The sequence below is a fragment of the Corvus cornix genome, chromosome 1A (genome assembly GCF_000738735.6).
Source record: "Corvus cornix cornix isolate S_Up_H32 chromosome 1A, ASM73873v5, whole genome shotgun sequence".
In the NCBI taxonomy this organism is placed as follows: domain Eukaryota; kingdom Metazoa; phylum Chordata; class Aves; order Passeriformes; family Corvidae; genus Corvus; species Corvus cornix.
This window is the reverse complement of record NC_047057.1, coordinates 61094987-61107367: the sequence shown is the minus strand read 5'-3', so window position 1 is coordinate 61107367 and position 12381 is coordinate 61094987.

Genomic DNA, 12381 nt, shown 5'->3' with positions numbered 1-12381 from the left:
TCCAGCCTGTCACATTCCCTTTTCTCTATCCCTGTTGTGATATGCTGTCCAAGCTTCATCTAACAATTTTCCTGAGTCACGCCACTCCAGTCCTTCCATTTTTTGGAGTTTCCTTCTAATATCTGGGCCGACTGCCCTATAAAGATAGTTGTTAACTGTACAGCCTCCTCTGGATTATCAGGGTCCAGATTAGTGTATTTTCTGGCAGTCACCTTCAATCATTCAATGAAAGTTGCAATCCTGTCCTGCTTTACCTTGTACAGTTTTGACCAGTTCAAGGCTTTCAGTGTAGCATGCTCTACACCAAATAATACCCATCTCTGGTACCTTGTTAAATGATCTCCAGCCCAGGTAAATTAGGGTCCCACCTTGGGTCTGTTGAAGGAAAATTCTGATCTACAGTTCCTTCTAAGTCTCCATGAGCATGTGCCCCCTCCACCTGCTTCTGCCCACAGTCTACACCATCTGTTTTTCTGTACTAACCAATGATGTTAACTAGTATATCATGACTTGTATATCATTCCAGTCAGGGTCCTGAGTCCTAGTTATGGTTCCTGGTGTAATTCCAGATGTTTGAGATAGCCCTGGTTTAGTAGTCACAGAATCACAGAATCATTTAGGTTGGAAAAGGCCTCTGAGACCATCCAGTCCAACCTGTGACTGATCACCACCTTGTCAACCAGACCATGGCAATAAGTGCCATGCCCAGTCTTTCTTTAAACACCTCCTGGGACTGTGACTCCACCATCTCCCTGGACAGTTCATTCCACTCTGACTTCACCAAATTATTTTTAGGTTTTTCCATGCGTCAGGGTAAGGGAAGTCCCTTGCTTTCTGCCTTCTTTCCCTTTCTCTACTGCTTTAGCTTGAACTTTTTAATAACATTGTCCCCCAGCCAACTTTGCAGACAAATAGTATATGAAATTATTCTGTGGAGTGAGACCAGAAAGGCTTTGGCAAACCCTGTTTGTAAATGTTCCTCCTAAAATCTGCAGAAAACAGTCTGTTGAAGAAATGAAGCTTTTTCCTTCAGTGACTGATACTGAAGCAATGCCACATGTTGTGCTAATTCCCTTGATTCAGCCACACAACACAAAGGAAAGCAAGTACTAGAGTTGCCTGGCATAGTCCCAAAAAAGCAAGACAGCAGCTAGTGCAAAATGATGAAAACAAGTGCAGTTTTATTAATGAGCTGAGCTTTAAGCCCACCAGCCAATTTGAAATGACTGCATATGCCAGTGTCCAAGAATCCTGAAAAGTCAGAGCACAGGATCATACAAATTCACTGCTAGCTCACCTCTGAAGGCCATCACAAGGGGAAATATATGCTATACATATCCAGGCTCATGTTACAGACTTCAGTGGTGTCACTCCTGTGCTTTCTATTGCAATTCAGACTTTCTTACACTTCAAGGAGGGCCACACACCTAATGAAATGAAGAAATAAAGATACAGGAAAACAGCTACAGGACACGGTCGATTCACTTTCTCCATGAGCCTGGGAAATGATGCTGATGTTGCTTTTCCTGGGAGCACAGAAAGAAACTCCGACCTGAAAATAAAAAGTCCAGTGGGTGCATCAGCTAGTTATTTATGATTGAACTGTATGTGTGAGATTGCAACTGGTAAAAGCACAGTTTATTTCTCTGTTGATACAAGGACCATGCTTTCGTAACTGTAGAGCACCCACAGGTCAGCATGGCCCCCCTTGACTTGTGATCCCTTGTTCTGTCTCTCAATAAACTTAATGCCTCTGCAGTCCACTCCTATTTATGACACAGGGTTTTACTTCATTCTATTTGTACAAGGAGTACAGCACAAAAAGTAAAGGGCCTCCTGAAGGAAAGGAATTGATTGAAAATATGCTATCTTTCCTATCTGGGTTGTGATGTGGTTTTTTCATGCAGAGTGGTCAAGGTCCCCTTTGCTGATAGCAGGAAGCTGACCTCGCTTCTTCAGAGAAACTGCTCCCAGAGATTTCTCAGCACAGAGGAAAATGAGCAACTTTCTAGTCTGAGGTGACTACCCTGTCTGGAACTTCTGTAACATCTAAAACCAGACTCCAGAGTTTCCCATGATTTCATATAGATGCAGATTTGAATTTATCCCTCCCACCTCTGCAGGAGAAGAGCAGGAGGTGGAGAGCTAGCGTCCTATGTGACCTCATAGGGGGAGGGCTTGGAGCTTTTAGCAAATAATAGCTGAGACTCTTGGACAGCACAAACTGCAGACTTTCCCTTTGTATTTACACCTATAGATTGAAATAATTTGTCTCCTAGGCTACACAAGTAGTCCCATCCCTTCTGGGAACAAGGATGTGCAACAAGTCTGATGTCCTGAAAATCTGTGTATACAAATATGTTGCCGGATGGGGAATGAGAGACTATGGAGTACAGGACTCACCTGTCTTTAGGATGAGAGATATGCCCTGTTTTACTAAACATGTGGAGCAGATGGACTGGGGAATGCTCAGAACCCCATCCAGCCTGGCCGTGGACACTTCCAGGGATGAGGCAGCCACAGCTTCTCTGGGCAACCTGTGCCAGGGCCTCAGCACTCTTCAAACGGAATAATTTCTTTCCAGTATCTAATCTAAACCTAGTCCTTATCTGAACTGTTCCCCAAGTTTCCATTCTGGTCAGCAAAGAGAAATTAGCATTTCTAGGGCTCAATTTATCTCAGTCTATTGTCGATTTCTAAATTAAGTGAGCTGCGTCCTTAAATTCCTTTGTCTTTCCTGGGCAAAGTCAGCTGAGAGTGACCACGCTGGATGTCCTCTGTACACACCTTGTAAGCTGCTCCCAGTTATCTCAGAGGGAGCTTTAGTGTCCCCTTGGTGGACACTAAAGTTGGGCGAGATGAACCTCAGTGTGTCTGGCTGCTTGTTCCTGTTTTCAGAAGTGTTTGCAAACTGCCTTGTTTGCTTTTCATTAATGCTTTGGCTTCTTCTCAACTTGGCCTGGCTGTAGCTAAAAATTATATTTATTTGTATTAAATGATATTATTTGTATTTAGGTAACTGATTTATGTCAAATACATGCATCCTGTCCTGCACATTGAAAAAATTTGCAAGAGAGCAAAGGACAAAATTATCCTTTGGGTTACTGAAGGCTGATCTCGGTAAAGTGTTAGAAATACTACAAGCACTTACAGGAAAATTTCAGGCCACTTCTCTTTTCCTTTTTCTTCTCTTCACTTGATTATTTTGTTTGGGTTTTATTCTGTGTCTTACCAGATCAGTACTGCCTCTAGTTAAAATATGCACAGCCTTCTAAAAGTAGGAGTAGGGGAAAGGGAAGAGAGCTAGGACTGCAAAGCTCTCACCTTGGTATTATGGAAATAAACATCCTCCCAAATTAACTCCCCAAATTCCACTTTGTCTGTGAAAAGACATAACAAGGTGACATGAGCAACTGCTTTGAAGTGAGTAACACCTGATCCTTCTGACTTTAGATCTTTTGACAGAGAACTTCTGTGCCGATATCCCCACGTCACCTCTGCTGTGCAAACAGGGGAAAGGCCACAGGCACTCAGTTTCTGCTGAGTCAAGGACTGAACCTGAGAGCCCTGAACATGAGTCCAGTATAAAATCCACAGCCTGCAAAATGCTTCAGGCTCACACAGGAGAGAATCTGAATTGATTCTTTAAAAGCTGAGTCATTTTCCTGCTGAAACGTTTGTCGCTGCAGGAGAAGGACAGATGTGAAATAGAAATTCCCTCAGCTTCTCTGACACTCACTGCATGCCTCAAAGCACAATCTGCTGTGTGGGCAGCCAGGGAATATTTCTAAGGGGTAAAGCAGATATCTCAGAAAATCAATAAGCTTTAGTGTAGGGAGTAACCATGGCAAACAAAGTGTTTGCAAAGGCTCAGCCTTCAGGATTTCTCCGGATGGGCTCAAGTGGGGGAAAACTGATTGTCAGTCACACCTAATCCCCTTAGCTGAGCTCCTGCGTTCTGAGAAGCACTTCTCAGAGACAGGTACCTCGGGAAACTATGATGCCATGCAGAGTGTTGGGCAGTCAGCAGCCTGTTTTATGCATGTTTATGCCTTTGGATGCCAGACTGAATAATTCAGCTGGCCTGGTGCTCATTTGGCTCATTTGCTAATCAGTGACATCAATCAATGCCATCAGCCCAATGCAAGTTAGTTCAGAAGGAAGCTTTGCACAAGACAGGGCTGAAATTAGACATTCAGGTAGAAATAATTCAAGATAATTGATGACTAAAATGTATGTTTTGTCACTGATCTGTCAGACAGCTGTCACAGTTACTCTGATGCCTGGCTGGTCATCTCTTGGTGCCTGATGTCAATGAAAAGGAGATTTATCCTTTTTCTGGAGGCAGAGATAGGCCTGCCCTGGATGGATGAAGGGAGACCACTATTCAGGTTATGTGGGAAGAGAATTAAGCTCATTTGGACTGAGCACTTAAAGGACTGGTCAGCCTGAGTCAGTGCTTTATAGGGGATGGTCTCCAAATAAAGGAGCAACAGATCTATATTTCTGTTGGATCAAATGAACACGTGAGGGCCTTTGTTTCATTTCAATAGGCTTTGGAAGATGCCTCTGCTTTGGAAATCTGCCTACTACAGTTCATCAGTCAGCTTTTAAAAAAGCTTTTATTGCATTTCAGAAAAGCAAGAAATCAAATGGAGCCCCCTGAAAACAAAACAAACAAACAAACAAAAATTAATAGCAAAACAGCCCTCTAGAGCAAGGAATCTGGATTGCTGAGTCTGATCTCACTGTTGTGCCTTTGCTCTACTATGGGAGAAGTATTAAGTCAGATATTTGCATTTTTGCTTTTCAATATTTAACTTTGTTTTTTTCCTTCTTTTTCAGATAAACCCAGTTACCCAATACTAAGAAAAACATTTTTCTCTTAGTCCCCTGTAAATTCCAGCTCAGGAAATTATCCTAAGCTTACACTGATGTGTGATGTTTCACTTTTAAGGATACCAAATGCATTCATAGCTGTCAAATCTAATGCAAGTCAAGTGATTGTTCTTCTAGCTAGCAGCTGCAGCATCCTCCAGAAGATAATACAGGACTTAGGCTCTGTATGAGACACAGGTCCTAAAAGCATCTTGTTCTTTTCAAGCACAAAATCATCCTGCCTATGACCCTGTATTACAGGGCACCATCATTTATATTATCAGTGTATCATAAAGAGACAATTTAAAGATCAATTCTAAGTGTTTGAAGTCCTTCATTCTCTTAAGTTTGCTTGCATATTAATGTCTTGTAGAGTAAAGCCTAAAAATGGGGTCATTTGAATTAGGGTTTTTTCTTGGTTGAAAAATGAAACAAAGCACTTGTCAATGTTACTCATTCTCCAGAGTTTTAATAATGATCCCCAAATGTAAGACACAATTTTCTCATTTGCTGCAGAGCTAACCCTACACATCTAGGGCAGTATTAAGGCAGTGACACACAAAAAGACTGAAGCTGTCTGGATCCATCTGTGCAAAATGCCCCCAGTGCATATGTGCAGGAAGACTTTTTAGGGTGGTTTCAGTAATGCTGTTTTTCATATGATTTCAATAGTCCAAAGGGCTATGTTGTTTTATCAAATCTAAATTGCACTTGGGTAACACTGAAGTGATAGGTAGAAACCAGATAAAGGAAGCCACAAGCTGCTTCTGTCAGTATTGTTTGAGAGGGTCATAAATGCTGTCGGGTTCAGACACCTTCAATTATGCAAATCTTGAAGTATGTTTTAAATAATAAAATTGGTACTGGTGTACTTTTATTAGCAAATGATTCAGGAAGAGAAGAGCTGGGGATTATGAGGACTGCAGCTAACCAGAAAGAGGGGGAAAAGAGCAGAGGTGTGGCTGAGGTTGGTGTGGACAGGAGAGTGACAGGGGAAGGCTGCTGGTGGATCTGAAAGGGAGATTCTGCGTGTGCTGGTGGGGAGGGTCTCAGGTGTAAGAAAGGCAGGGGAAGCATCTCTCCAAGGTAGGGGCATAGCTTAACCAACCTTCTCCATTTCTCTGCTGATCAGGAATCTGGAGGTCTCCTGGCTAGAAAAAGGATGGGCTGATCCACTTTCACTGCCCACAGCACACGAGCTGCTCTCTGCAGAAACCCACAGCCTGCGTGTGCTGTGGATGTTTGGGGAGACCTCCACTGACTCTGGACCTGCTCATGCATAAAGAGACAAAGGGACTTAGCCCTGGGGTCTTGGACACCTTTCCAAGAGCTCCAGACAAGTTATAATTGTCTAGTACATCTCTGGGTCTTGCACCTCTCCTTCCCGCCCTCACATGAGAAGGAGCACAAGGACTTTCAGAGGTGATGAGTGAAGGCACACAGCAGGAGAGATGTAGCAGCTATAAAGTGCCTGATTTTACATCCTCTAACAACCCTCTGGCTCTGGTCTGCCTCTACAGCAGCAAGAAGTCAGTCAGAGGGAGAACTTCACTTCCTCAGCTTCAGAAGACAAACACATGTTTATGAATTTTAAATTGACCTTCTTATTCATATGATTAGGTATTTCTGTTGTTATCTAAAACCAGGATTATCACATTCCAGAGCTTGAAATGGAGAGATTAGGAACTGCATTCAAGCCCTAATGTTTGCCACAGCTGATTTTATACATTTATTAAAGAATGAATGTCTATTATACTATTTGTTGCTGGTCAGAAGAAATATGCCTTTATAATAGAACCGGTTTCTGTTCACTATAAATATTATAAATATAACTTAGGGGCTATTTATAAATTAATTCAAACCAATCAAAGTGTTATCTACTCACTTAAAGCCAAACAGTGGCAAAATGCCCAGCACAAAAGGTACACCTCTAGATTTATGTCTCAAAAATCAGTAAGCATTCTTTTTGCATTAAGGTGCTGATACTGGCTGGCTGCACCATTTTTCTGCTGCACTTCTCTTTCACGTTCCATCAAAAAAGCAACCAAAGAAATGGAAAAGTAGCTTGGAGATTTGAAGCCATCTTCATCAGCTGAGAGTGATGTAGCCACTTCTTGTTGCGCTGCCAGATAATGAGGGCAGACCTGCGATGCCAAATCTTTCTTGTCATCCAGACAAATCACTTTACAAGCTTAAATAAAAGAAATAGACCTAATAACTCTGTAAGATGTTTGCACAAATCATAAATATTTATCTGACCATCTCTCTGATTTTAAGAATAAAAGACAATCCAGATTATATTTACATATATTGCTTTTAATATATTCATATATTCATTTCCACATTCTAAAGTCGTCTTTCGTATATGTGTGTGAATTCTTCATACACATTTAAAGAAGTCTTGCACATAATTATTTCATTTTATATTCAGCCATCAACAATTGTTGCAAAGTGACATTATTGCAGCTGGTAACATTTAATATCTTTATTTCTAGCCTAAAAGTCACCTATTTTGCCATCAGTCAGACCTAGTAATGAAAAATCCTGGCATCCATGCATAAACATGCTGCTCCAAACAAAGCCAATATTATTTCTGATTTTTTAAGGACAAAACACAGGGCTTAACCTAGAGTTACATTCATGCAAGAAAGGAACAAATATTTTTTGATGAGGTATAAGGGTTTGAGGGAAAATGGTGGATACACTTGAAACCATGAAGATATATGAGGCTGTATTTTGATATTTATACTTACTGTCTGTATTTAATTTAATTTAATTTAATTTCACTTCATTTAATTTCATTTATTTTATGGATAATTTTAGGAATTTGACTGCAATCCAAAATGTAGAAATAAACTGCATGTCCTTTCTCTTCCATTAGCTTTTCTTTTTATTCCTCAGACAGCTCCATTTTCTTCTCTTTGTATAATAATGATAACAGAATGGTACAAGTATAAGAAATAATGATCTGAAAATGCAGGAAACTGAGAGCAATTTTGTGAAAAGCAGCTGGAATTCCAGATCTGTAAATGGTGGCATTAATTTGCTCAATTTTGCATTTAACCTGTTGGCCTTCAGAAGCATTTTCTTTTCTTCAGAGAAAAATAAAATAACTCATGACATTGTTATTAAGATGACAGAAGGAGAGAATTTCGAAAAATTCTGTTGATTAAAGTGCATCTGAAGATATTATGCACTCAGGCAGGTAATTGAGGTGTTTCTGTTGTGAATGGAAGTTTCTGGAGCTGGCTGGCTGTGTGGAAGCCAGTGAGTTAACAAGCAGAATAATAAAAATAAGTACTCACAGATAACCCCGTATTACACCTTAATCACATAATTTATTATGGCAAGATAAGAAAAAGAGAGACAGACAATGTGAAATATTAATCCTTGGACTTGGATGACATCTAGGAGGTCTTAATATGGATCCATGAATTTAAGGATTGATGTGGATGTTGGCTGGCCCAGCAGTCTTTAAAGGTTTTTAGCTTTGCTAATCTGGATTGGATCCTGATTTCTCAATCATGTAAATAAGGATCATTATTTCAGCTAAGTTACGTTGTGGTTTTTGTGATGTGGTTGCATATAATACATTACTCCTTAAGTACATTCTAAAAGTTACAAAGGTGTTGGAGGCCTTACCCAAGGCTTTTAGGGCTGAAAGGGATCTTTCATTAGTGGTGATGGGGAAGACACCTCCACTCTGCATCAGTGAACTTTGGGGATTTGCTGGTATACTCTGCAGAAAAAAAAGTAATTGCTAATGAAAACAAAAACTGACCTAGGTAGAACCATGGTTGGATTTGGGGTGGCTGTTCTTTAATTGCTTATTTACGTGGAAATTTTGTACTTAACACCCTCTCAGAAAGATCTGGCAGTGGCAGTTACCCCACCAATGTTTTAACTTCATTTATTTTACTGAAGTTGGCACTGATCTCTGCTCTGTGTGACCAGGGACAGGACCTGAGGGAACGGCTGGAGCTGTGCCAGGGGAGGGGTTAGGTTGGATTTTAGGAAGTTTTCTTCCCCCAGAGGGTGCTGGGGCTGTGCACTGAACAGGCTCCCCAGGGAATTGTCACAGCCCCAAGGCTGCCAGAGCTCCAGGAATGTTTGGGCAATGCTCTCAGACACAGGGTGGGATTGTTGGGATGTCTCTTTTGAGGGAAAAAGTTGCAGTAACTTGAATGCACAAAAGAGCTACTGGAATTGGTGTTTGCATGAATGTATATATTCTATAAATATAGATTAATAAATGGGAGCAGTATCTAATAACCAGAGAGAAGGGGTTTATTGGTTTGACTCAACTTAATGCTCCTTCCCAATTTCAGGCATCTGATAGAGAAAAAGGGCTGTTAAACCTGCAGATTACAACCATGATCACGTCAGCTCAGAGAGGAGATGACCTGGCCTAAAATCAGCCTGGTTTCTAGGTTCATGGAAAGGACCATTCATCACCAACCTTCAACCCAGCACCACCACCATGTTTGTCACTAAACCATGTCTTATAGTGTCACATCCATGTGTTTTTTGAGCATTCCAGGGATGCTGACTCCACCACCTCCTTGGGCAGCCTATTCTAGTACTTGACAAGCTGTGCCATGAAAAAAATTTCCTATTATCTAATCTAAATCACCCCTGCTGCAACTTGAGGCCACTTCCTCTTGTCCTGCCACTTCTTACCTGGGAGAAGAGACTGACCCCCACCTGGCTACAACCTCCTTTCAGGGGGGTTTACAGAGCACCAAGGTCCCCCCTGAGCCTCCTTTTATCCAGGCTAAAAGAGAAAAGGCTACTCCCTGCTCCTCGTGGGATTTGTGCTCTTCACCAGCTTCATTGTCCTTCTTTGGACATGTTCCAGCCTCTTTGGACACACTGGCAGCAGTTCCCAGGGTAATTCTGTCACAGACAGTGCACAGGCAGACTGTGCCAGTCCTGGTTTGTGTGTTCTGTTAGCCCAGCAGGATCCTGATCACACCTGGGGTCTCTGAGTGCAGCAGGTGTTTAGCCCCTGGAGCTGGGCAGCCAGCACTCCTCATGGCATTCTGCTGCCCAAACCCACAGACATCCTCCCCCTTTGTCCCTGCTTGGTTCAAGAGTTATGGTGGAAATAAATCCCAAAGAGACTGGGACCCATCGAGTCTCCTGCACTGTATGTTGTAAATCTTGGTTGTAATACTTTCTCTTAGGATGATGGTGTGCATGGAAAATCCAGGTAAGATGAATGATGGATTTTAAGCCATTTTTATTTCAGCACTTCCCAGAAAGGTGTAAAAAACCCCAAGGTGAGGTGATTCATGGTTGTTGCCACTTGGAAAAATCCCTTTCCTACGTTAGCAGTGAGACACTGGATATAACTGACAATGATTATCTCCCAGGAGAGGCATGACTGAAGTGACTTCCCTGTCCTTTTGAATGAAGACTTCCAACATGACTAGATGGAAAATACAGCTGTGTGCAACAGGCTGTTGGCATCTGATCAGGTGCAAGTGGATAAAATTACATGGTGTGTTAGACTTGTGGTGAGACTACAGGGGCTATGGAGCCATTTGTACCTTTTAGTCTAAACCAAAATGATATCTCCAAGAATGGGAAGAGTTATGAGCTGTGCTCCATCCCAGGAAAAGGTCTGGGCAGCTGTAAAACATCTGTTTTGAAAGCTTCCTTTAGAACCACAAAAATCTGTGTTTTTTTAAACTATGTCCAATATTAAGACTAAAATGCTGTGTGGCAGAGAATTCTGATTTGTTCTTCCCTTGTTCTGAGCTACATCCTGACTCTGCCAGAGAGGACAAGTGTGCAGTAGGAATTCTCTTTCCTGTATGAGACATCTGTGCTTAAAGAGCTCATGGAACACAAGAACATATTAAAGAAACCCCAACTCATACCAAGAGAGAAGAAATATAAACTTTGCAGAATGTTACCCAGCCACTGAATGACACAAAGGCAAAGAACTGGCACGAAAGTCGTGTTTCACTTATCCAGTCTGGATCTGTGTTTTGACTGCTGTTCCCATCACAAATCACAGAAAGCTGTTACAAATACCAGCCCAATAACTTCCCTTTGGACTCTGGAATTAATTTATATGTCCAGGAGTGACTAACAGTTTTGGGCAAGATCGAGCTCTACTGGTGCTGGCTGGGAAGGAGTCAGCTTTCTTCCCGGTGCTTCCCAGCTCCTCTCTATCATCTCCTGAGTTTCCTGTAGCATTTTACAGCTCATGTCTAATAACTTGGGACTGAGAGACCTCAAAGAACCTTGAAATCAGGGATAATCTTAAGACGTAGTTGTGGCCAGCTACATGCTGGATTTAAAGGCAGTGTGTGGACCAACAGGATAGCATTTGCCATCAGACCTTTTTGCTGTGTGCAGTGATGCTCCACATGGTGTAGGTCTCTGAAAAACACACACATCAAAAGGCTTTTTTTCTGGAATTTTTCTGGTTCCACATGCAATACTTTGGCATATTATTGTATATGTGCTTCAAAATATTACTGTCCAGTTATGCTGACAAATCAAAACAATCTGAAACCATTCCAAGCCACCAATGAAGCTCCTAGCTCCACTTGAAGTGCTTGTGCACCAGCAATAACAGGGTGACTCATTAGTTTTTGTAATTAATTCCTACGCCAATAAGCCAATAAAGCTAAGCAGAAAATAAATCAGGCCTCTGTGGCCTGTCCTCTCTCCCTGGATTCCCAGGAATGCCCCTAGGCCACTCCACCCTGACAAAAAAGGGAGAGGGCTTACCTGGCTGAGCCCACCTGCATGCACACAGCATCATCTTTTTTTGGACCAGTGGAAGTTAAAATCCTCATTTGATTTTCTTTTCTGCCCACTTGTCCCCCTGCCATCCCTTCATGTCCTCATTCCGTGTGTGTTTATGCCCCGGAGGTGTTGTCATGTGCAGCTGCAGGGCAGGAGAGATAGAGGTGACCTGAGCGGTGGCACTGCCTGCCTGCGGTGCCAGGGCAGTGCCCTGCTGGCAGCAGTGGCACTGTTCTGATTAGCTCTATCAACTGTGCGTGTGGCACAAAGCATCCTCGGGCAATGACTTGTGCTAAGAGGGATGGAGGAAGATCAGGGAACTTCGTAATCTGCCGTGCCATAAACGCAACATGACTCTGCACAGAGGGCTGGCTTCCTTTGGAGCGTTACCTAAGCGCAGGCGGAGCTGCCTCACACAGCAGTGCCTGTGGAGTCAGAGACTTCTGAACTCCGAGTTGTCAACTCATGGCTCTTGATTAGTGCTGACCTACAGGTTAATGAAGGGAGGCTTCTCTGAAAGCACTCTGACACTGCAGGGAAGCCCTGCCAGGAAGAGAACTGCTGTTGGAAGTGTGCAGGGATCCAGTACAGCCCGTTCCAGTAAAGCAGCCTTGGCTAAGTCACACTCCCTGATAGCTGGGACCAGCTCAGAGTACACAGAGGGAGAGTTACAGGAGTCTTGATGTGTTGGGCAGCCCTACACCCATCCTGCAACTGAGTTTCTTTAGAACTACACAG